Raw genomic sequence first — 22,150 nt, forward strand, 5'->3', positions numbered from 1 at the left:
CCGTGAAACTAAAAGACATTCCTTGGAAGGAAAGCTATGACAAACCTAGACAGCGTATTAAAAAGCAGAGACACTTTGCCAAAAAGTTCCATATAGTCAAAATTATGGTTTTTCTAGCAGTCATGTATGGATGTGAAAGTTGGACCATAAAGAAGGCTGAGCGCTGAAGAATTTGAAGAATGCTTTCAAATTGTGGTGCTGGAAAAGACTCTTGAGAGTCCCTTGGACTGCAAGGAGATCAAACCAGTTAATCCTAAAGGAAACCAACCCTGGTTATTCATTGGAAGGGCTGTTTCTGAAGCTGAAGCTCCAATACTTTGGCTACCTGATGGGAAGAGCCGACTCATTGGAAAAGACCCTGATGCTGGGAAAGATTGAGGGCAGGAGGAGATGGGCGGATGGGGGGTGGAGGGCAGGGAGCAGAGAATGAGATGGTTAGGTAGCATCATGAATCAGTGGACATGAATTTGAGCAAACTCTGGGAGATGGAGTACTGAGGTGTGTGGTGTGCTGCAGTCCATGGGGACGCAGAGTCGGACACAACATATTGACTGAGCAACAACAACAACAAACTGTACTTATTTTTATTAGCCCAGTTAATACTGACAACATTACACAATAATATTGTAAAGCTGGTATAGGATTTCTGATAGCTTCTTGACTGCTTGCCTTTCAGAAAGTAACCAGATCTGGTTAAAAAGTCAGACTACCAGCTGATTCTCTGAGCCTCTGATTTAGCCCTTTTCCTGCCTGGAAACATTGCCATTCACATAATTTTTACTCCAGTGATTCTCAGATCTGCAGACACAAGATAAGCACTCACTTCTCACTGGGCCCTGGGAGTCTCTCCCTGGCTGTACACCCCGGTGAATGGTCAGGTGAGATGGCCAAGTTTTCCCATGTCTTGGAATTGGAAATCAAGACTTTGAAGTTTTTCTCTCATCTTTCCTGAAGACTTGCTAAACATCCAGGCTTCAGGGACTTGTAGAAGCCTCCCAGAGTTGGCCTCTTGGCGAGGGAACGCTCATAACCTTGTTAGGTAACTGGGTGCTGCTGAGTTCAAAGCTCTTTGGCACCAGTTATCTTGTTATCACTGCAAAGGGGTTTAGGCATCCACCTAGCATCTTGTAGACTTTGAGACCTGAAGGATAATGACATGTTGTGAATTTCCAGGGTGTGGTGGGAATGGTGAGGTGGTTTAGCCTGGAGTGTTCCACAGAACATAAAGCAGGATGGCCGTGCCTAATGACAACCTTTGACGGGATCGGAATGTGACACAGGTGAGCCAGGCCTCCTGGTGATTTTTATCTACTTTCAAGGTTTACCTGCTCTGAGTTTGTGAAGTTTAGTTGTCTTTTAGGCAAATACATTAATTCACTTAGAGACTTTAAAAATTAAGCCAATTTGCTAAATACTGTGTTATGTGCTATGGGAAATTCTAAGATGAATCACGGTCCCTGCCCTCTAGGAACTCATAGTCTATGGGAGATATGAGACCTATAGATCAGTAACTGAAATAGACTGTGCAAAATGATAATGATTCAAGATAAATATAAATAAACTGTAAAGTAAATTCAGAGGAGGGAGAGTTATTCATTAATCAGTGAACCATCTGGAGTAAATTTTTAGAGCAAGAATTATTTGCATTCAACTTAAAGGATTAGAGATGCAGAGGGCATGCCAGGTGGCAGAAAAGCCTGGGTGTGTATAAGACTGCCACAAGTTTTGTTCAGTGCCCAGAAGAGATCGGACAGATAGAAACTAGATCGTAGGGGTCCTTATGGTCTGTGTAGGAAGTTAGGATCTTGTTCTTTAGGCGGTGAGCATTGCAGCAGTGGGTTCAATCCTTGAGTCAGGAAGATCCCATGGAGGAGGAAATGGCAACTCACTCCAGTTTTCTGGCCTGGAAAACCCCACAGACAAAGGAGCCTGGGGGCCCACTCCTTGGGATCACAAACACGACTGAAATGACTGAGCACTCACGCACGCATCCTGCATTGCAGGTGAATTCTTTACTGCTGAGCCACCTGGGAAACCTGTGGTCAACTTAGCTAGGTGTTTTAAGTGAAATTAGCACAGCTTTGCAGATAATTATAAAAAAAAAGAGGGACAAAGATGGATAAAAAATATTATGAGAAACAAACCCATTAAATTTGGAAGGAGAATGTATAGTTTGCTAAGGCTTCTGGATTTACTCAGGTGGCACCAGTGGTAAAGAACCCTCCTGCCATTGCAGGAGATGTAAGAAACTCAGGTTCAATTCCTAGGTTGGGAAGATTCCCTGGAAGAGGACATAGCAACCCACTCCTATTCTTGTCTGGAGAATCCCATGGACAGACGAATCTGGGGGCCTACAGTCCGTAGGGTCGCACAGAGTTGGACACAACAAAGCGACTTAGCACGCATGCGTTCAAGGTTTCTTTAACAGTACCACAGACTAGGTGGCTTAAACAACAGAAATGTATTGAATCATAATTCTAGAGGCTGGAAGTCCAAGATCAAGGTGTTGGCATTGTTGTTCCTTCTGAGTGGGTGAGAAAGAATCTGTTACACGCCTCTTCCTTAGCTTCTGGTGATTTGCTGGCAGTCTTACCATTCCTTGGGTTGTAGATACAATCAGATGATGTGTTCCCTGTGTGGGTGCTGTGTTCAAATTCTCGCTTCTATCAGGATATTGGTCATATTAGATTATGGGCCCATTCTCTTCCAGTATGGCTTCATCTTAACTAATTTTATCTGCAACAACCCTATTTCCAAATAAGGTCACATATCATTCCTATAACTTCACATATGCCTTCATCTTAACCAATTATATTTGCAACAACCCTATTTCCAAATAATGTCACCCCAGTTCTACTGGGGGTTTGTATGAAAATACAAAAATATGAATTCTGTGGGGACATAATTCCACATGCAACAGGGAAGCTGACCTTTGGGAAACTATTTCAGCAGAGACCAGATTATACATGACAGCAGAATCAGAAAGTGGAACTCTGGGGTGGAAGGGAAACAGAAGAGCATGGGACAAACTGAAACAGATGGACCACAAGGGCAGAGGAAATGCTTGTGTTGAGGGCAAAGCAAAAGGGGCATCTGAACAGTACCATGCATCCATGCTCAAGTGCAGAGGGTGGACTTTTCTGTACCCTCCTGCCTGGCCCCACACTCTTTTTTGTTTTTGCCTGAACTATATGGCGAGTTGGTTTATTTCTCCAGTTTGCTCATGAAAAGAATTGTCACAGAGAGAAAGAAAGCAGGCAGATCAAGCAGCCCTGATTTATGTTATACTGTAGAAATATAATGAGGAAAAGAGGAAGGAAGTCCTTCTTTGGATGTAACCAGAGCATATGAACTCAGAGAATTTCAGGATTTCTTTTAAAACTCCCTTTTTTTCCCCTCCAAAGAAGATGTATGTGTAGCTTAGAATGAAGAACATTTCCTTTGAGAGAAAGCTTTAAAGATAGTAATAATCTTAATTAAATAGTCTCTCATATTCAGAAGGGAACAAAATTATAAATGTACATGTAGTTTTCTCAACTGTATGTTCTTTTTAGTGATGTTAATTTTCCCCTAGAGATAACAGTAAAGTTTCTTCCTAATTAGGTAGTATTTTATTAAAGTGAATGAAATTTCATGGTAGTTTGAACACCATTTTCAAGAATTAAATAGTAATCATAGTCTCAGATAAAGGGGGTTTTGCTTTCTTTTATGGAAATTCTTTGTGCTGGTCAAAAGCTAGTTTTAGGGCCCTCCCTGGAAGCTTAGTGGTAAAGAATCCACCTGCCAATCCAGGAGACACAGGTTCAATTCCTGGTCCAGGAAGATTCTACATGTCCCAGAGCAACTAAGCCCATTCTGGTGTTTAGTCGCACTAAGCCTATGAGCCACACGTACTGAGCCTGTGCTCTAGAGCCCGGGAACTGCCGCTACTGAGCACACGTGCTGCAGTTACAGAAGCCTGTGCGTCCCAGAGTCCACAGCGAGAGAAGCCACCACAGTGAGAAGCCTGCTCACTGCAACCAGAGAGTAGGCCCCAAGACTCAAAACCAGAGAAAAACCTGCGTAGCAACGAAGACCCAGCACAGCCAAAAATAAATAAATGAATAAATAAAATTATTAAAAAAACAATAACTAGTTTTAGTATGAAGGAAACAATGAGTTTACTTGTCAAATGAAGGTGACTCAAATCCTCCAAGATTTTGCCAAGCATGACTATATTATTGATGATTTTACTTATGCCAAGATAGCTATTTTAGGTAAAAATTAGAATAATTTAAACTTTGCAGGAATCTAAGTTTTGCAGTTGACTGATTGTTTTAATCAAATAAGTCAAAATCATTTACAGATTCAGCCTTAATTAACCTCTAAGGCTGTAGTATGGTGCTGGGGCATGAGGACTCAGACTGGAAGCAGAAAGACAAGTTCAAACCTGATTCTGTGATTAAAGAAAAAAGAGCCCCAAAATTATGTAAAATTGGAAATGATGGAGATTAAAGTAACTGCATATAAACCCCCAAAAGTAATAAACAGAAGTGAAAAATATGAATGTACCAACTACCATACAGGATGCTGGAAAGTAATTAAAAAGCTATGATGGAAGAAGACAACAGGACCAGACAGATTTACAACCAAGTTTTTTTTTCCTTCATTTTTAAAGAATATATAGTACAAATGTTTTATAAATTAGTTTAGGTCATAGACAATGATCACATATGAATGTAGATGCAAAATTTCTAAAATATTAGCAAATAGAATTTATTAATGTATCTAAGTGTAGTAAAATTTATTCCAAGAATGCAAATATCATTCAGTACTGGAAATCTATCAGCATAGTCCATTAATCAACAAATTAAAGAAAAAAATTAACATATCAATTGAAAAGACATTTGAAAATTTAGCAACTATTCCTAAAACAAACAAAACAAAAAACTCTCAATAAAATAAAGATCATTTACCAGAAATGAAAACCAAATATTATCCTAAATGGGAAAATAGTAAAATTATTTCAGTTCAAACCAAAAACTAGACAGAAATGCCTACTCTCACCATTACTGTTTAACATTGACTTGGAGGTTCTTGCAAATATAATAAATAAATAAGATGGTAAAAACAGTGGGAAAACAGAGAAGAATAATCTCTTTTTCTGGACATATAATTATATACATGAAAAATCCAGGAAGCTGTAATAAAAAACTGTTTAGAATTAATAAGATAATTTGGCTAGGCTTCTAGCTGCAAGATAAATATATAAAAATCAGCAATTTTAATCAATTATAAAAATAAATAGCTACAAATGGGATTGTAAAAGAGTAATTAGTAACAACAAAATTATGAAATAAAAAGAAATTTAACAAGAAAAGTATAGGACTTATAGGAAGCAAATAATTCATTAGAAGCTGTGTGTCTTATGTAGCCAAGACATGGCAGGAACTTAAATGTCCATTGACAGAGGATGGATAAAGAAGATAAGGTGCACATATACAACGGACTATTACTCAGCCATTAAAAAGAATGAAATAATGCCATTTGCAACAACAGTGTGGACCTGGAGATTGTCATACTGGGTGAAGTAAGCCCGACAGAGAAGGAGAAATACTGTATGACATCCCTCATAGGTGGACTCTAAAAAGAAATGATAGAAATGAACTTCTTACAAAACAGGAAGAGATTCACAGACTTAGAAAATGAAGTCTCTTATGGTTGCCTAGGCGGTGGGGGAAGAATGGAGGAAACCGATTGGGAGTTTGGAAGGACATGTACACACTGCTATATTTAAAATGGATAACCAACACGGACCTTCTGCATAGCACATGGAACTCTGTTCAATGTTGTGTGGCAGGCTGGATAAGAGGGAGAATGGAGACATGTAAATGTATGGCCGAGCCCCTTAGCTGTTCACCCGAAACTATCACAACACGGTTTGTTAATACGCTATACTCCAATACAAAATAAAAAGTTAAAAAAAGTTGTGTGTCTTATAGAGGGACATAAAATAAGATATAAACAAATAGAAATACCATGTTTTTGAAAGGGAAGACAATTAAAAGGCTAATTCTTCCAAAATTAATATATGGACTTAATGCATTTTTAAAAATGTAATTAGGATTTCAGTGGCATTGGAGTGAGGAGGATTCAATAAAATGATATTAAAGTTTATATAGAAAAATAAATGCCCGAAGATGACCCAGAAAAATATGATAAAAGGACTGCTGAGAAAGGATTTACAAGATGATAGAACATGCTGCTGCTGCTGCTAAGTCGCTTCAGTCGTGTCCGACTCTGTGCGACTCCAACATACTATAAATTAAATTCTTTATTGGCATAGGAATAGATAGCTAGATCAGTAAGATAGCATAAATACTCTAGAAATAGAACCTGGAATGTATAAGCAGCTTCTGTATTAGAAAGTTGATAGTTTAGTTCCCTGGGAAAAGGCTTCATTCTATAATGAATGATCTTGGCAAAGCTGGCTATCTATTTGGAAGAAAAATTTGGACCCCCTATCTTATGTATATTTTAAAATAAGGATAGATGTAAAAACTAAATATAAAAAATTTAAGCTATAATATCTTGCAAGATACTCTGGGAGGTGACATTCTTAGATTTTCTGAGAATTGGATGAAGAAAGATCTTTTAAACCAGAAGCTTAACTGTATTTATCTATATAAAAATTCACACTCTTATATGGCAAAGATATCATGGGCAAAGTAAATAGATGGCAAATTTGAAAAGAACAATTATAATGCGAGTGATAGGTAGAAAATTTGTAATGAAAATACACCAAGAACTCTAACAATGGCAGGACGAACATGAACTATCCAATAAAAAATGGCCTAGCATATAAATAGGCATTTTTGTGGTAGAACAAATTCAGTTGCCAGTAAACATATGAAAAGGGGCTCAAATTCATTAGAAGTTAGAGAAATGCAAATTAAAGTAAGAATGAGGTTATTCATTACCTTTACCTGATTGTTAGAAACAGTAGAGCCAGCTACTGGTGGTGAGATACAGAGAAAAAGGTACTTGCACACTTTGGCAAGGGATATATGAATTATATCAGTCGGTTTGTAAAGAGATCTTCTAAAAAAAAAAAAACATATCTTTTCTTCAATCTAGCAATCCCTCTTAAAGACTTTCTCTTATACAAATGAACTCATTCTGATTTGGAAGGGTTTCTGTAAGACGCTGTGCTTTTTTATTCTCTCTCTCTGTCTTTTTTGGAGGGGGGTGGCTGAAAAATCTTTATTGTTCTCTTTTGGTCCAAGGCTTGGGAGAGGGCTCCAGGGTGGTTAAAAAGCTGCCGAACGGCACAGAGAAGAGCTTCAAGTAGAAGCCCTGATGCCAGAAGGGTTCCTCAAAGGCTGCTGGGCTTTGGAGGCTCCTGTCACGCTTGAGGTGAGCCTTTCGAAAACATACTCACCCAGCTCAGCCTTGGTTGGTCAGATGGTTGCCCATCTTCTTGACGAGTTTCACCTGCTCACCTAGGAAGTGGCTCTCCAGGAAGTCACAGAGGTGGGATCTGCCTGGGCAGAACCCAGGGCATGCAGATCCAAAAGGGCCTGGAAAGGTTAAGGTTCTTCTCCCCGAGAACACGGCTTCCATGGTATCCTGGGTTTTTCCGCTCACGTTGCCGATGGCTTCTTCATGTCCTAGAAAATGACGTGGCATCACGCTGGTTTTGCATTTCCAAGAGAGGCTCGGCATCCTTCAGCTTCTCCTCCACCAATTCATGGAAGAAGTGACACACGCTGTCCCGAGCCACATTGTCATCGTGGAAATAGAAGCCCAGAGAGAGGTAGGTGTGAAAGGTTGGCAGGTGCATATTGACCCAGGCGGTTGACGGCAGCCTTCATTTTGGTGGAATAATTCTCAGGAATCTGGGAGCTCATGGTTGACTGGTAATGAGTTAAATTCAAAAAATGGTGTTGGCTGGTCCTGAAGGCCAAGGAGAGCTGAGTGGTTGCTTCCCAAGGTTGCAACTGGAAGAAAGTTTGGAGGGGGGCTGAAGGCTGGAGGATGGGGCATTGCTGGGTCTGTTCTAGTAAAACACTGTTGAAGCAAGAGACAGAGCCAGGGACCACCCAGCACACTGTAAACTGTAGGATAACATAAAGTGAGAAAAACAAGATGCCAGAAATGTCAGTCAGTCGGTTCAGTCACTCATTTGTGTCTGACTCTTTGTGACCCCATGCACTGTAGCATGCCAGGCTTCTCTGTTCATCACCAACTCCCCAAGCTTGCTCAAACTCATGTCCATCAAGTTGATGACGCCATCCAACCATCTCATCCTCTGTCATCTCCTTCTCCTCCTGCCTTCCATCTTTCCCAGCATCAGGGTCTTTCCCAATGAGTCAGTTCTTCGCACGAGGTGGCCAAAGTGTTGGAGTTTCAGCTTCAGTATCAGTCCTTCCAATGAATATTCAGGACTGGTTTCCTTTAGGTTTGACTGGTTGGATCTCCTTGCAGTCCAAGGGACTCTCAAGAGTCTTCTCCAACACCACAGTTCAAAAGCATCAATTCTTTGGCACTCAGTTTTCTTTATGGTCCAACTCTCATTATCTATGCATGACTATTGGAAAAAACATATCTTTGACTAGTCGGACCTTTGTTGGCAAAGTAATGTCTCTGCTTTTTAGTATGTTGTCTAGGTTGGTCATAGCTTTTCTTTCAAGAAGCAAGCATCTTTTAATTTTGTGGCTGTAGCCACCATCTACAGTGATTTTCAAGCCCAAGAAAATAAAGTCTGTCATTGTTTCCCCATCAAAGGAAACTCAAACTCATGTCCATCAAGTTGGTGATGCCATCCAACCACCTCATCCTCTGTCATCCCCTTCTCCTCCTGCCTTAAATCTTTCCCAGCATCCGGGTCTTTTCCAATGAGTCAGTTCTTCGCATCAGGTGGTTCTTCACATCAGTCAGTTCTTTGCATCATTGTTTCCCTGTCAAAGTCTTCCGTTGTTCCCCATATATTTGCCATGAAGTTATGGGACCTGATGCCATAATCTTAGGGTTTTGAATGTTGAGTTTTAAGCCAGCTTTTTCACTCTCCTTTCTCACTTTCATCAAGAGTCTCTGGTTCTTCTTCACTTTCTTCCATTACGGTGGTGTCATCTGTGTATCTGAGGTTACTGATATTTCTCACAGCAATCTTGATTCTAGCTTGTGCTTCATCCAGCCTGCCATTTCACATGATACACTCTGCATATAAGTTAAATAAACAGGGTGACAATATACAGCCTTGATGCACTCCTTTCCCAATTTGGAACCAGTCCATTGTTTCATGTCTAGTTCTAACTGTTGTTTCTTGACCTGCATACAGATTTCTCAGGAGTCAGGTAAGGTGGTCTGATATTCCCATCTCTTCAAGAATTTTCCACGGTTTGTTGTAATCCATACAGTCAAAGGTTTTGGCATAGTCAGTAAAGCAGAAGTAGATGTTTTTTCTGGAACTCTCTTGCTTTTTCAATGATCCAGCAGATGTTGGCAATTTGATCTCTGGTTCCTCTGCCTTTTCCAAAACCAGCTTGAACATCTCAAAGTTCATGGTTCATGTATCGCTGAAGCCTGGCTTGGAGATTTTTGAGCATTACCTTGGTAGTGTGTGAGATGAGTGCAATTGGGCAGTAGTTTAAGCATCTTTGGCATTGCCTTTCTTTGGGATTGGAATGAAAACTGACCTTTTCCAGTCCTGTGGCCATTGCTGAGTTTTCCAAACTTGCTGGCATATTGAGTGCAGCACTTTCACAGCATCATCTTTCAGGATTTGAAATAGCTCAACTGGAACTGTATCACCTCTACTAGCTTTGTTCGTAGTGATGCTTCCTAAGGCCCACTTGACTTCGTACTCCAGGATGTCTGGCTCTAGGTGAGTGATAACACCATCACAGTTTCTGGGTCATGAAGATCTTTTTTGTATAGTTCTTCTGTGTATTCTTGCCACCTCTTCTTAATATCTTCTGCTTCTTTAGGTCCATACTGTTTCTGGCCTTTATTGGGCCCATCTTTGCACGAAATGTTCCATGCTATCTCTAGCCAGAAATGTAGATAATACAAATCCAATTTCTACAAAAGAAAAAATGAAAAGTTTCCCCCAATGACAATATGAATATGTGACATTATATAAATGTGGAGAAATATATGGACAGATTCATGCTGGGTTACTGACATGAATTTTCTGTGATATTAGGTAGCTGCTGCTGCTAAGTCATTCAGTCGTGTCCGACTCTGTGCAACCCCATATATGGCAGCCCACCAGGCTCCCCTGTCCCTGGGATTCTCCAGGCAAGAACACTAGAGTGGGTTGCCATTTCCATCTCCAATGCATGAAAGGGAAAAGTGAAAATGAAGTCGCTCAGTCATGTCCGACTCTTCGAGACCCCATGGACTGCAGCCTACTAGGCTCCTCCGACCATGGGATTTTCCAGGCAAGAGTACTGGAGTGGGGTGCCATTGCCTTCTCTGGATATTAGGTAGAGAGGGCAGTTAATAAGCCAAATATTGCATCAAGAATTTTCTATGGAATATATTTACTTTTTTTCCAGTTAATTTTTTATTTTTCTGAAATTATTTGTATGAAGGTAAATTTTTTCCACTGAGATTTTTTGACAAAGACTCAACTAATTACCTTTTTTTTTCCTACTGAGTTTGACTGGTTATAACTTGTTACTATGAGTTTTCTTTTTGGTCATTGCTTTTTGTTTGTTTGGTTGGTCTGGTGTGTGTGTGTGTGTTTGGGGGCCACATAACATGTCTTGTGGGATTAGTTCCCCTACCAGGGATGGAAACTGGTTCCTGAGTCCTAACCACTAGACTACCAGGGAATTTCCAAGGCCATTACTTTTCACAAGTACAATACCCATGAGTCAAATGATCAGATTAAAATTTTGTGAAGAAGATTCTACTTTTTCACATAAAATTTTGAGTTCATATTTTATTGTTTTTAATAATACCTAGAAGAAGTGATTCTTTTTTCGTGGGTAGGGGGGGTTATGGACTTGGCATGTGGGATCTTCCCTGACCAGGGACTGAAACTTTGCCCCCTGTGTTGGGAGCACAGTATCTTAATCATTGGACCACCAGGATATGATTCTTTTAGTCATTTAAAAATCAATAATATATTTTCTTGTTTGAAGTTTTTGGCATTGCAGTGTTTGTTTTGGATAGATAATTTCTGCAAGTAATATTTATTATGAATTGGATGTTAGTGATTTTATATTTCGTCAGATCTAAATACACAATGGGATGGAAATATTTTTGAGGTCAAAAGTTAGGGTCAAAATGCTCTTCTCTGTGCCTGATGTAAACTAAATACTTGGTAATTACTAATCATTATGATTACTTGAAAGTATAAATCAGTCCTACTCTATTTAGCCACTCTATTCTCCACAAGACTTTGTGGTGGAGGTAAGGGAGACAACAGTTTGTGTAGAGCTGGGGCCAGGGGTCAACAAGGTAATCTTACCAAGTGAGACGGGTCAAGCTTAAGATCCAGTGGGGATGGGTAGTGCCAAACTGGTCGAGGCCTGCTCAGGCTAAAGGGCCATTTGCTACTCAGCTCTAGCTAACTGTGGGTCATGGGTTGCCATAACCTTAGATTTTTAACAATCTGAAAGTCCACATTTTCAGGTGAAATGTGATATTTAAGCATTGGTAGATAATCTGAATTTTATAGAACCAGTGTGGGTCACATTATGCAGTTTCAGCAGAACATGCATGTTGTGTACCGCTTTAAAAAAAAAATTAAAAAAAATTATTATGTATTTATTTGGCTGCAACGGGTCTTAGCTGCCTCATGTGGAACCTTTCGTTGCGGGCACCGGCTCTCTAGTTGGGGCCTGTGGGCTCCATCGTTGTGGCTCACAGGCTTAGTTGCTCTACAGCATGTGGGATCTTAGTTCTCCCAAGCAGGATTTGAACCTGTGTCCTCTGCATTGCAAGGTGGATTCTTAACCACTGGATCACCAGGGAACTCCCTGCATACAACTTTTTGATTTCAGTGTGGCTCAGCCCAGGGTGTCCTCGTGTTCCCAGTGTTGGAAAATGAGATGTATTGGGAAAAGTCAGCCTCTGTCAGAAAAGTCCTTCCTGCCAAGGAAGTTCAGCTGTAACCTCAGGATCAGATAAGGCAAGTGTGTCCTTGATCCAGGTCTGAAGGATGGAGATGAAGTGAAGTGTGCTGGTGAGGAATTTGTCTAGCCTCATCCCATTATTTCAGGGCAACCCTTGAAATAATAGCATGGGATGTCGGCTCTTTGGCAGCAGGTGGCAGCATTAGAACAGAGATCGGCCATGTTAGAACCCATGATAGTCTCAATTCCTTCCTATTTGTATATGAAGAAAGGAAGAAATAGATTACCCCAGATCAGCTTTAGAGGAAACAAAGTTATTTGCCATATGTTTTCAATTAAAAAAAAAAGGATTTAAGCTCCTACTAAGTGCCAGTCCCTGTGCTTGCATTTTCTCAACAGTCATCTTGTTTAAACCTCACAAGCTGTCCTGCAGGCAACTATTAATATTTCTCACATCTTAAAGATGGGGAAATTGAGTTTTAGAAAGTTAAAGGATCTGAAAGGTGTACTGTTTCTAAGAGGCAAAGTTGGGTCTGAAACTACTAGAACTTTGACTTTTCATGGAATCACACCTGTCCCTACCAGCCTTACAGTCATGTTGCTGTCTCAAGTCTGTTGATATTTTGCCTGATTGATGTTCTTGAGAAACTCAGGCTGTATTCTGGGACAGAGAAAGCCAGCATGGCAGACGACATTTGCCCCAGAGCTGTTGATTGAGAGAAGATGGATGCTATTATGGAAAAACACCAGTTTTACAGTCTGGAGGATGGATGTAGAAATTTGATGTGTTTGTTCATTTTTTATGTAACAATTCCTGTGACAAGAACAGATTACCTTTTCCCTTTCTTATTATCTAAAGCATTGACATAGAAAATAAACTATCTAAGAAACAATATTTCTTATGACAAATACGAGGCACTGGCTATCATTCCAGCCATTTGGTAATTAAAACTGGAGGATGTTGCAGTACAGACCTACCCCTGGCTATTTTGTACAGTATCAGATTGTTTGATTAAAATTATTCATCTCCTGATTTTTTATAAATGGCTTAAATCTGTTAAACAATTTGCTAAATAATTTAGATCATCTAACAAAGTTCAGAATTTTTTATGGCTAAGGCAGTTTTGGGTAGAGAACAGATTCTACGCTGTCCCTTTCTTCCTGTATGACCTTGTGCAAGTAACTCATGCTTCACTGATAAAGCAGGGGATGGATTGAATGACATCACAGGCTTCTTCCTGCTCTGCTAGTCTATGACTTTCTGAAGTCCCCATGGATTTGTGTGGTAACAGAACTAAGTCCGCTTTCTTGCAAAGGAGCTCCAGAGGTGGGAACAGGATTAGATAAGCCCTTCTACCTTCAGAGGAATGATCTCAAGTCACTGGCTAGTTAGGAACCAATGCAAAGGAATAGTATTAATGGTATTTAAAGAGCACAAGCTTGAAGTCAGACAGTCCATACCCAAATCCTGATCCACTGGTGACTAGCTAGGTGCTTAATCTTGGATAAAATCTGAATCTTGATTTTCTTAGCAAATAGCTGAAGATTTCCTATGAATTTTTAAAAATAACTTTTATTGGAGTGTAGTTGATTTACAATGTGTTACTTTCTGCTGTACAGCAAAGTAAATTGGTTATACATATACATATATCCACTGTTTTTTAGATTATTAACCCTTGTAGGTCATTACAGAATGTTGAGTAAAGTGCCCTGTGCTATAGAGTAGGTCTTTATTAGTTATCTGTTTTATATATATTAGTGTGTATATATCAATCCCAATCTCCCAATTTATCCCTCCCCCCTTTCCTTCCTGGTAGCTTTAAGTTTGGGGGCTTCCCAGGTGGCATTAGTGGTAAAGAACCTGCCTGCCAATGCAGGAGATGTAAAAGACATGGATTCAATCTCTGGGTTGGGAAGATCCCCTGGAGGAGGGCATAGCAACCTGCTCCAGGATTCTTGACGGGAGAATCCCATGGACAGAGAAGCCTGGTAGGCTATATAGTCCATAAGGTCACAAAGAGTCAGACACAACTGAAGCGACTTAGCACACACATAGCTTTAAGTTTGTTTTCTCTATTTGTGACTCTATTTCTGTTTTGTAAAAAAGTTCATTTGTACTATTATTTTTAGATTCCACATTTAAGTGATATTTGTCTTTGTCTGACTTACTTCATTCAATATGACAATGTCTAAGTCCAACTGTTGCTGAAAATGACATTATTTTCTCTTTTTTTATGACTAATGTTCCGTTGTACGTGTGTACCATGTCTTCTTTATCCATTCCTCTGTCAATGGATATTTAGGTCATTTCCATATCTTAGTTATTAGAAGTAGTGCTGCAGTGAACACTGGGTGTGTGTATCTTTTTGGATTAAGGTTTTCTCTGAGAATATGCCCTGGAGTGGGATTGCTGGGTCATATGGAAACAGTGTCAGACTATTTTTTTGGGCTCCAAAATCACTGCAGATGGTGACTGCAGCCATGAAATTAAAAGACGCTTACTCCTTGGAAGAAAAATTATGACTAACCTAGATAGCGTATTGAAAAGCAGAGACATTACTTTGCCAACAAAGGTTCGTCTAGTCAAGGCTATGGTTTTTCCTATGGTCATGTATGGATGTGAGAGTTGGACTGTGAAAAGAGCTGAGTGCCAAAGAATTGATGCTTTTGAACTGTGGTGTTGGAGAAGACTCTTGAGAGTTCCCTGGACTGTGAGGAGATCCAACCAGTCCATTCTGAAGGAGATCAGCCCTGGGTGTTCTTTGGAATGATGCTAAAGCTGAAACTCTAGTACTTTGGCCACCTCATGTGAAGAGTTGACTCATTGGAAAAGACTCTGATGCTGGGAGGGATGGGGGGCAGGAGGAGAAGGGGACGACAGAGGATGAGATGGCTGGATGGCATCACTGACTCGATGGACGTGAGTCTGAGTGAACTCCGGGAGCTGGTGATGGACAGGGAGGCCTGGTGTGCTGCAGTTCATGGGGTCTCAAAGAGTCGGACATGGCTGAGTGACTGAACTGAACTGAACTGATGGTAGTTGAAGTTTTCCAAAGGGCCCTCCATACTCTTCTCCATAGTGACTGTACCACCTTACATTCCCACCTGCAGTGTTAGGAGAGTTCCCTTTTCTCCATATTTCCAGCATTTGTTGTTTGTAGACTTTTCGATGAGGCTCATTCTGGTCAGTATGAGGTGATACCTCTGTAGTTTTGGTTTGCATTTCTCTAATTATTAGTGATGCTGAGCATCTTTTCATGTGCATTTTGGCCACCTGAATGTCTTCTTTGGAGAAATGTCTATTTAGAGCTTCCACCTATTTTTTGTTTGGGTTGTTCGCCTTTTTTTTTTTTTTTTTTATTGAGCTGCATTAACTGTTTGTATTGCTGTTGGTTTTAAATAAGTTGGAATTTATAATGTGACATGGCAGTCATTCAATAAATGGTAACATTTTTCATTAGCAGTTGTTTTTGGTTAAATTATATCACCTGAATATTCATATGTTGAAATGCTAGCTTTCAGGACTTCAGAATGTGACCTTATTTGGAGATATAGTCTTTTCAGAAGTAATCAAGTTAAAACTGAGGTCAGTAAGATGGACCCTAATCCAACAGGATTGGTATCCTTATAAAAAGGGGGAATTTAGTTACAGAGACATGCATTGAGGATGGGTGATATACAGACACATCTATGCCTAGAAGAGAGTTGTAGAACTGATCCTTCCCTCACAGACCTCAGAAGACTGGTTCAATGCACGATACTGGATGCTTGGGGCTGGTGCACTGGGACGACCCAGAGGGATGGTACAGGGAGGGAGGAGGGAGGAGGGTTCAGGATGGGGAACACGTGTATACCTGTGGCGGATTCATGTTGATATATGGCTAAACCAATACAATATTGTAAAGTTAAAAAATAAAATAAAATTGAAAAAAAAAGGAAGCCAAAAAAAAAATAAAATAAAATTTCACAGCTGATTAGAAAAAAAAAAAAAAAGAAACCACCCTGTTGACACCTTGATCTTGGACTTCCAGCCTCTAGAAATAAGAGCCAATAAATCACTGCTGTTTAAGTCTTTCAGTCTGTGGTGTTTGTTAAGCAGCCCTAGTACACAAATATAGTTATTTTCACTCAAATTGGCATTCCAGTACCATCTTCCCCCATTCTGAATGCACCTTGCATCACCCCTATACAAGAACAAATATTTTTGTCGTGGCTTTATGTTCATGGCCTCAGCTGTTCCTAAGTGGTCAGCCAATCTTCAGGATCGTATTGAAATAGTTCACATTTATTGGTACTTTTTAAGTACTTTATATGCATTCCATCATCACATAAACCTTCACAACTCTCTGAGAAAGATATTATTTCCACCATTTTGCACATTGGAAATGGATATGTTAAGTAAATTATCCCAAAGTCATACATCTGAAGAGTCATAGAGCCAGGGTTTGGATAGACCAGGACACTCTGACCCCAGAGTCCTTGCCCTTAAAACTTAAGTGCGTGTTAACTGCCATGCAGTGAAGCCTGGAGATGACAAGGCTTAAAATAAATGTGAACGGCTACCTTTCATCAGCAGGACCCCTGAAAGCAGAATAGAATAGAGAGCTCTGTGTCCTCAGCATCAGCCTCTGAGGATCTCTCTCATCATATCTTTGGAACATGCTAGATACTGTGGTGCCCACTGCCAGGAAATCATCAAATCTGCTTAGCGGCTATGTTGACCAGAGCCCATGGCTGTAACTTTCATTTTAGGCCCAGATCCCTCATCTTTCAGGCCTCCCAAAGCTGCCATTGATGAACTTTTTGGACTTTTGCCCAAAGATCTTTTGTAGAAAACCGCTATGGAGAGGCAGAATGCCATAGTGGTTAAGAGTGGAGGTTCTGGTATCAAATACCTGGGTTTGGACTCTGGCTCTGTTAATTATGGCCTGGGTAAGCTTAGGTGATTCATTTAGCCTTAAATCTTCACCTATAAAATGGGGATGACAATAGTACTTATCTCACAGGGTTGTTGTTGGGGGGATTATTGATACATAAGCACATCTTAGACCAACACATGCTGACCAACACACTTAATACATCTTGGCTATTATTACACAGTTTCAATGGAATGGGGTGGAGGACTATAATGGTAACTGCCTCAGAATGCATCTATTTCAGAAGGATTGGTTATACCCAGTCTATCATAATGCATATATAAAATTTCAATATCTTGCCATCCATATTGCAATAAAAATACAGAGCTTCCTGTGTATATAACTTCTTTTAGGAATTTTGCAATTTGGTAGAAAATGTCCATGACACGTAATAAATATATGTTTGATGAATGAATGACACGTGAGGCCCTGGAATTGCAGGAGGGAGGGGAACACAGAGAGATGCCTGGGTAGCTATGATATGAGTTAGAGTCAGATGTCCAAATCCTCAGTTCTAGAGGATGAGGTGAATTCTTATTCACCCAAGACAGCAGGTAGAGAAGTGGACATCTCAAGAATCTTAGCGACTGTTGGTGGTGAAGATGCTGGGGCTAAGGCTGGGCTGAGCTGGAGGAAGCAGGGCTGGGAGGAGCAGTGAAAAGAGGGAGGAGCCGTGGCCACTGGGTTCCTTCCAAGTGGGAACTGAAGAGAAATCCACGGACCAGGACATCAGCCTATTAGACAGAAAGACTGATGCTCTGTAGGAAGTGGAGGAGGCCCTGTCACTCTCGGGGTCTTTGGAGACAGGCCTGGGGGCAACAGAAGCACTTCAGACCCTGATGGCCATGTGAGTCAAGCCTGCCTCCTGTGTACTGAGCACAGGTATTCATTGCTGGCAACTAGAAGGGGTCGGACACCCAGGCTGAGAGAAAGTGCCAAAAACTGGCCTCCAGCTTACAAGTTGTAAGACATGGAAGCTATAGCTGATCCCAGTGAGAACGGGCCCTCCCACTCACCCTGAAACTTGAGTTGTGAACCTTTTGCCTCCTAGAACTTGTGAAATGAAATTGATTGATGGCTTTCTAGAAGAAACGGAAAGATTTGCATTGTGTTTGTCAGTTGTGTTAAGTGTAAGTTTTTATAATCTTTTTTGGAGAGTAATGTTGCAATATTGTCAAAATTTAAAGGATGTTCATTTCAATGTTGCTTGTAGCAGTGAAAAAGGGAAATGCTGTAAATGCCATTAACAGAGGACTGGTTAAATAAATAATCATATCTCTGTACTATGGAATAATATGCATTAATCAAAGATGATAATGTAAACACTTATGCACAGATGTGGAAAGATGATCACATTATATTAAATAAAAAATGTTTCAGAAGAGTAAATCAGTGTTATCTAGTATGTGTAAAAAAAAGAGAGAATTATATGCATAAAATATATATGTTGAGCAATACATGGAACACATTTCAAAGGACGCAAGCCAAATGAACAGTGGCTAATTCTAGAAAAAGGGCTTTATGAGAGATGGAAGGGAGAGGAAAAGAACAGAGAATTTCACTTTATCCTTGATTTCTGTACTCTGTGCTTGTATTGTTTTATTTTACAATGAGTATTTATTGCATGCTATTTTTAAAACAATGTAAAAAGGAACCTCAAAATAAAACCAAAGTCTGTTATATTAGTATCTGGGGTTTTACATATTCTTGGTTGTCTTCAGGTTTGGAACAAGTTGCTTGTTTTGATTAAATGATATTATGTGGCTTTTTGATGACTCCAGGATTCTATGGAGATGCTGCAGTGGGGTTGGAATCATCAGGAGGTTACCAAGGCCATCCTAGGGGACTGCCTGGGGCATTGTGGGCAGGAGAGAGGCATCCTCTAGGGTTTGAAGGCCATTCGTTGGGCACTGTGCAGGCCATGAAATGGGCATTTGTAGGGCTGTAGGCATTGTGCTTAGCACCATGGTGCACCATGTTCGGCAGAGCATGGCATAGAAGCCTTGAATAGTTATTCCACTGGGATGGCTGAGGTCCTCTCAAATGTTGCTCAGGCTGCAGCACATTATACCTCGTTTTTATTGTTTATTCACTAAGTCCTGTCTGACTCTTCTGTGACCGTATGGACTGTAGCCTGCCAGGCTCTTCCTTCCATGGGATTTCCCAGGCAAGCCTACTGGCGTCCGTTGCCATTTCCTTCTCCAGGGGATCTTCTTGACCCAGGGATCGAACCTGAATCACTTGCACTGCAGGAAAATTCTTTACCACTGATTGACAGGACAATCACTGCAAGGAGCACTTGACTAGGTTACATGAAGCTTTAGATGGAATCCTTTTATTTATTTTTAGCTGTGCTGGTCTTCACTGCTGCACGTATGCTTGCTCTAGTTGGGGCTAGTCTTCATTGCAGTGTGCGGGCTTCTCATTGCGGTGGCTTCTCTTGCTGCAGAGCATGGGCTTTAAGGCATGCCACCTCAGTTGTGGCGCAGGGGCATTTGTGGTTCTGCAGCATGTAGGATCTTCCTAGACCAGGGATCAAACCTGTGTCCCCTGCACTGGCAGGTGGATTCTTACCCGCGGGACCACCAGGGCAGTCCCTAGAGGGAAGCGTTTGTGTGCCCCCGTCTTGGACACTCTATAGCACTCTTACTGGAATGTGACTTTCAGTGTCACAGTTGGCACCGTGCAGAACTCTGAACTGATCCTTAGGAAGAGCACCTTCCTGAGCACTTTCATGACCCCGATCGTGGATAGAACTGGGTAGCTGCAGAGTTTGATTCTTGCATCCGGCACCTCTCAATAGTCCTTTGAGAAACAGAGCCTGTGCTGTGGAGGAATCTCAGCTACAAGTCCACCAGGGAAACACGTCTTTTCCACCAGGGCTCCTTGAGCTGACTGTAGCAGTGAGAAAGGCAGGCCAGAGACTGGGGAAGGGCGGGGAACCATTACACTCCCCACCTTCTCTGGCTTTTGGAAAGGTTGCAAGGGTTTGAAAGGATCAGTTTGCCATGTGAAACTCCAGATCAACAGAAGCCCCTGTCAATAGTACAAAGAAAGCAAACATTCCCAAAGTGCCTGAAAGGGCAGTGAAGCTCTGAGAGAGGCCCTGTGTAAAATTCACTTAACATACAATGAGTGAGTCTCCATTTTAAAGTGTAAATTCAGTGGCACTTAGGAATTCACTAGTTGTACCACCAGGCACTCTGCTGCTTAGTAGTGACCACTGCCTGGGGGTGTGTCTGAAGGCTCCACTTTCATGGGTGGCCTTAGTGCCCATCACTTCCTACATAAAAGACAGTAAAGCCAAATCAAGTATCTCAAGTAACCCCCACCGCCCCTGCCCTCCCCCATCCCCCCACCACCCCTGCCCCCCTCATCCCCCCACCCCTCCACCCCTTCCTGCAGGCTCTTTATGAGAGTTTCTGTACCCTCAATGCCAAGAACAAGGCCAGCTGAGTTGGGAAGTTAGTGACTGGCTGGGTCACCAGCTAAGAGATGATTCCATGGATTTCAGATTCACAGAAACTCAGTTTTTCCTAAGCAACCAAGAAATGACCATATTTCACAGACCTGTAGGGTCACTTGAGAATGATCAAATAGAATACTGTGTCTTTTGAATTCAGGGCACCCAATGGAGGGGTGGACTTTACCCCTTGCAACACTAAAATGCTTTGGGGTCATTTTGGATCATCTTGGGTATCTTCATCTACCATGATTGAGAAACACAGATGTCTGTGCTTGGGAACTCTTAACTAAGGAGAGACTCAAAGCTTTTCCCAGATCTTTTAATTTGAGTTGAGAAGAAAATGTTGGTCCATCATGGAATGTTGGCCCATATTCTACTTGATTCAGGTAGCTGACTGTACTCCACATATGCTGAGTGGGTTTTCATTTCCTTAGTCTTGTCTCCTTGAATTCTCTTTCCCAGTAGCTTTTTAAAATGAAGGTAAAATTCACATAACATACAATGAATGCGTCTCCATCTTAAAGTGTAAATTCAGTGGCACTAGGAATTCACTAGTTGTACCACCATCATCTCCATCTAGTTCCAAGACATTTTCATCATCCCCAAGGAAACCCTGTATTCATGAATTACCCACCATTCCCTTCTCCCCCAGCACCTGGCAACCACTGGGTTTCTCTGTCAATAGATTTACTTGTTCTGGATGTTTATATAAAAGGAGTCATACAATATGTGACATTTTGTGCCTGGCTTCTTTTACTTAGTGCAATAATTGAGGCTCATCTACGTTGTCCTAATAACTTTGTTAGGGACAATGTGAGGTATGAAAAGAATTTAGCTTTAAGGTTCAGACAGACCTGGGCTTTAGTTTTGGCTCAGTCATTTCATAGCTGCGTGTCCTGGGAAAGCTATTTACTCTTTCTGAGCTTCTGTCCTCCTCATTCATGAAATGAGAATAATAATCCCTACCTGAATTACAGTTGTGAGGATTGAGAGAAAATATGTATGAAATGACCCGGCCTTGTACCTGGACACTCTCTAATTATTAGAAGAAAAGAAATTACCTTACATGTGAGTGTGTGTGGTGCCTGACATGCTAATTCTTTCCATTGCCCCCTCGTTTATGCTCCCCCTTACATGGCAGCAGCTTTTCTCAGATGCCTTACAACCTTCCTTCCTTTTATCTAAATAATTTACTTTGATTTGAGCATTCAATTACTTGTTCCTTTGTCAAGTGGGGTCTTTTTTTTTCTTTTTTCTATGACCAGACTGCATGTTTTCTTGAGGTCAGAAGTAGTTTTCTTCTTCTAGCAAACACATGGTCTAGATTTTCCAGACCAAGCCCATCTTTAAATATTCTGCTATGTAGACCCCATAAACACTGGGATATCATGGAAAATCCAGTTTGGCGTCCAAGCCACGTGTCCCAGATTGCTCTGGTATGTAGAATTGGCACAATCCTCTTCAGCCTCTGTTTGTACAATACAGTCCCTTTAAAAAAAAAAAAACTGAGATATAATTGATATATAACATTATAGTCGTTCCAGGTGGTGAGCCCTCTCAATGTTTGGTGAAAGTATCAGTTGCTCAGAAATACCACATGGGTCCCCCATCGCCCATGTAGAAATGGAATGGGTGGCAGGTGAGCCTCCGTCCTAATTATCTGGCTGTAATTGAAAGGTGCAAGCTGGCATTCTCCAGAA

This window comes from Bos javanicus, chromosome 15 (assembly GCF_032452875.1).
Source record: "Bos javanicus breed banteng chromosome 15, ARS-OSU_banteng_1.0, whole genome shotgun sequence".
NCBI lineage: Eukaryota > Metazoa > Chordata > Mammalia > Artiodactyla > Bovidae > Bos > Bos javanicus.